Here is a 5,323-nt window from a genome sequence, read left to right as displayed (position 1 = left end):
CCATTATCCAAAAAAATCCGCTCTAGAAAAAAATGTTGGAACACCACTTGATTGAGGAGGAAGTATTCAACAATAGTTACAAAGGCGCTAGAAAGAGCACCAACTTCCACCCAACAAGTTAAACAGTCAAAAGTAATAATAACATACTCATTACGAGCAATCAATCATGGAAAAAGTCCCATAAGATCAAATGCCACCAACTCAAAAGGATGGGAAACTGCAATTGACTCCAACTATCCTTTTGCAGCACAAAGGGTAGTATTATGAGATTAGCACCAAACACAACTATGCACATATTGAATAAAATCACGTTGCATCTCGGGCTAATAAAAACACTTACATAGCTTTTTGGTCACATGACGATGTCCCATATGCCCGCCTAGAATAGGAGAATTATGGTAGGCATGGAGGAACCATGAAATAAAGATTGAAGGCACTACCAACTATAAATGATCATAAGGATTCGTACCCATAAAATAAAGAAGGTTGTTTCCAAAATAATATTAAAAAAGTAAATGCCGGAAAGGGAAGTCATTAGCAAGTGATGTAGAATTTTTAAACCCATTACGAAGCCTTCAAATCCATAACTCAATCTTTTGAGCTTCACAAACCTCATCAAGAGAAGGTAAATTCTATTTTACACCTTGTGGACATTGAACATTAAATACAACAACTGCTAACAACACAGAATCCTTGTCTAGAAAATCCACAGATGCTAGAACAACACACTCGTTAGAAACATAAAAAAAGGGCAAATAAGGAAGAGGAGCTCGAGAAAAGGCAACTCCCTGGGTGATGAACATTATTAAAATTATATATCTAAAGCTTCAAAGCCCACCGAGCAATATGACCAATCAGGTTTTTTCATTTCAATAATGAAGTAATGGTAGCATCATCACCTTCCAGTAATGTCCAAAAACCATGTAGATATGCATGAAGTTTTTCAAAACCCCAGATTGTTAGTAAATATTCTATCTCTGTCGTGAAATAGTTTTCTTCTGCTAGTTGTAATATACGTCTTATATATGCAATGGGATGGCGCTAACTAGACACACTCAAGCTCTTTTGCATCAATACACCTCCAAGACCAATATCAGAAGCATTTATGTGCAAAATGAAAGGTTGAGTGTAGTTAGGATACACCAAAACCAGAAGAGTCGTCAATAGCTTTTTGAAATCCATGAATGCCTACTCACAATCCACAGACTAGATGAAAGATGATGTTGATGACTTTGACAGCACTTGCAACAGTGCAATGTGATAAAAAAGATGATCCCCAAAATAACTGAGATACTACACTTTACCCAGGAAGCACTACATATCATTTACACACTTTGGAGTAGGGAACATTAAAATAGCCACAAGCTTGTCAAGATTAACTTGCAAACCCTCATGAAAAATACGGTACTCAAGATAAGTCGTGTCATTAGAGTCAAATACACACTTCGACCACTTCAACTTTAAACCAACTTCCCATAATTGATTTAACACTTTACAAACATATATTCCTCCCCCATCCCCTACGAGTGGATCAAAACAACACTAATGAAGTTAGTAATTACCTTTAGCATATCACAAAGAACCCCATCCATCATTTGTTGGAAAAATGCTAAAGCATTGTTCAAACCAAACAGAATCACCAAAACCTCATACAAACTAAATGGTGTATAAAAAGTATTCTTAGGAATATCTTCTTCGCCCATTAGTATTTGCGAGTACCCAGAAGCAAGATCTAACTTAGTGAACTAACAACTTCTTTTTAGATGATCTAAGAAATCAACAGGTGAGTAAGAGGATACACATCTAAGATCATCATTTTGTTTAACGAATGATAATCGATATAGAAATGAATACTCGCATTAGGCTTCGTCACAAGATGAGGTTCATATGCCTAAGGACTCCGTGACTTTTAAATAACACCCTTTTCCAACATCTCCTTGATGTTTGCATGTAAAATCTTGATCTCTTTGGGTGATTGATGATGAACAGAAACTTTGATGGGATGAGGATCCCTGGTTGGAATCAGATGACATATAGCAATCTTGGCCCCAGACGATAGGTGAAACTCAAAGAGATTGGCATACTCCTTCATGAGCTTGTCAACTAAGAGATTGAAAAAATAAAAAGCAGAACAAAACGGAAACATAAAAGGAAATAATGGGGAGACAAAAGTAATGAAAGTAGAAGTAGAAGCAAAGGGACAAACATGTTTCGAAGTGAAAAGAATGGATAAAATATAAGGAAGTATGAGACAAGGGGAAGAAGCCTCAAAGTCACATTTAGCATGATTGCGCCTATACTAAGGATGAGGTCAAAAGCTTAACTTGGCACCACTGGCAATGACTGCAGTCCAAGTTCAAGATCACCTATATACACAATTAGGTTCACTTCATCCTGTGCATATGCATATGTATGGTCGTTGCCATAAAGAATGAAAACTAACTCTGCCGCATGACGCAAATGTAGGTGGTAATATATGGTAACAAGTCAAGCAATAGAAGATAAACTTGAACATGTATGAATCGATACAAAGAGAATAATAAAAGACCTTTTGTTATAAAAACAAGCTTGGAAAACAAACACTTGATGAACTGATGCCGAATGAACCTTTTGATGATACTTCTAAAAGAAAGATGAAGGGGTCATTGACTTATTCGTGCAAGGTCCCTCCATTACTCACATGACTCCTCATGTCCTGGATGCATCTCGATGTTTAGACCTTTCACTGCAACAATACCAACAAGACATTGTTGATGCCAAGGTCTCCACCCAAGAAATGGAAGCTACCAATCCGGAAAACACTAACAATACTGATAAGTGTGACCAACTTCATTACATGCTCAGTAGCAAATATCACAACTATAACCACATCCTCACCCTTGTCCTTAAACCTGAGCAGCAGTAACATCAACCTCCATTGAAACAAAACCATCTCCCACAGAAAGTGGAGCTAAAATATGTGTAGCGAGAAGTGGAAAAAGCAATGTCTCATAATGTTGTGCCAAACAAAAAGCATTGTTAGAGGTTGTTGGAGCAAGTGCATGCACAAGTCCTACAAAACTTTGACGAAGTATTGGCCACAACATTCCTAGTTTGATCCGCTCCAACATATTTAGCTCCGCATGAAGCAAAAGGCTATGAAAACAAATGCTAAATTGAATCACCAATTTAGATGGTCCTTAACAAAGACGATGCAATTGTTGGAAAGTATCATCACAATTATTGACATATCCAAATGTGTGTTTGAAGACGTCTCAAAGAATACTCTAATCCCCATGAATAGCTATATTCAAACCATTATACCACTACAGCGCCATCCCTTGGAAACACGTGGGAAACTCACACAAACATCAAGTATCATCCCAAGAATGATATATGGCAATCACTATGAAGTGATTGAACCAATAGTACACATTGTCCCTAAAGATTCCCATAAAAGAACTCTAGTTGAACATGAGGATTGGCACCAAGAGCAATAAGAGTTCTACCATGTGTTGTGAATACTGCCATCAACTGAGTTTGGTTGTTCAACTGCAATCACATAGCATCAAGCAATTGTACAAAATGCTACTCCAAAGTCAAAGGAGGAGGAGATTATTGCTCTACCATAAAGATGAATGGAAAAGAAAGAGCAAAAGAAATGAAATAAAAAAAAATTAGAAGGAAATGGAGATATAGATAATGCAAAAGCTAAATCTAAACCAAAATCCCAAAAGGAAAGAATAAAAGAAAGAAATGGAAAAAGCTAAATTTAGACAATGCAAAAGCTAAATCTAAACCAAAATCCCAAATCTAAGCACTTTTCAAGAATAATCAAACATGCCCCTCACCACCACCAATGTGAGTGCATGGAATATAAAATAATGTGAGTGCATGGAATATGGATAGAGAATACATAAAATGTGTATATCAATTATCCCAAAAACTCTAGTTTATATACAAAAGCAAGTGGTTCAAATGGAAACTACATGGAATATAAAATAATGTGAGTGCATGGAATATAGAAAGAGAATACATAAAATATGCATATCAATTATCCCAAAAACTCTAGTTTATATTGAAACTAATCTGATGGCTACCAAAATCCCACTATGCTAATATTAGTATACATTATTGTAGCTATACACTTGACCTCACATTTCTATATTTCAATTAATAGTAAGCCAAGATATAAACAAAATGAATTTGGAAGTTTTTAAATAAATAAAGAATCAAGATAATTCTGGTTAGTTGTTTTACAAATTTGAATTAACTTTTGAATATAAATATTATTGTCCAGTAAATAATTTTCTATCTTTATGTGCAAGTTATAAACTAGTTCTTCAGCCATTATCTATTTGATGATATGAAACTTGGCATAAAATGTAACAACATATAAATAAAGGTATATAAATTATGAAAAGAAAAATATTTTAATTTTTTTTATAAAGGCCATGATAAACAAAAAATAATTTTAGATTCTTGCTTCCTTCCTTGATGCTTCCTTGATTCTGCCACACTTTCCATACATGTTGACGATAGAGGTTCCAGCGACAACATTACGCTCCCAGCCACACGAGCAAGTACACTCGTGATCTTTATACCCTGTGCTTTATCCTGCTTCCAAGAACACGCTGCCAGGATCTCAGTCAGCGTCACCATATCAGGTCCGATCCCTTCCAGATCCAACTTCCAAAGCAGCACAATCGCCGCTCTAAACTGCCCATTATGGGCATTTGCGGCAATCGCAGTGTTCCAGTCCGCGCCGATGCCGGCATCCCGGAGCTGGCTCCACGCCAAATCGCGACTCTTCTGCACCAATGTGGTGATTCCAAGTCCCTCCCGCGAGGGAAGCTCTTGCACCGCCGCCTGGCCGCCACCCTCGACCTACGCCACCACCCCTTGTTCAGCAATCTCCTCATCCTCATGTATGGCAAGTGCTCCAGCCTCCCGGACGCATGGTCCGTCTTCCACGATCTCGTCCACAAGAACGCCTTCTCCTGTAACATCATGATCTCGACGCTCTGCGCAAACGGCCAGAGCGCGCAAGCGATTCATCTCTTCCTCGCCCTCGCCAGCGATTCAGTCGTCCGCCCCACCCACATCTCGTTCGTCGCCGCGCTCGCCGCCTGCGCCAATTGCCCCGATCTCCAGTCGGGCATCCGGATCCACGCCCAGATCGTCGCCGCGCCACCCGCGATCGCGAGCAATCCAGTCGTGTGCTGCGCCCTCTTAACCATGTATGGGAAATGCGGCAGCCTGGCAGACGCGCGGAAGGTCTTTGATGACATGCCGCGCAAGACGATAGTCGCCTGGAGCGCGATGCTGGCTGCTTGCACCAGAA

Source organism: Selaginella moellendorffii, unplaced genomic scaffold (genome assembly GCF_000143415.4).
Source record: "Selaginella moellendorffii unplaced genomic scaffold, v1.0 SELMOscaffold_256, whole genome shotgun sequence".
NCBI lineage: Eukaryota > Viridiplantae > Streptophyta > Lycopodiopsida > Selaginellales > Selaginellaceae > Selaginella > Selaginella moellendorffii.
Note: the sequence above shows the minus strand (reverse complement) of the source record.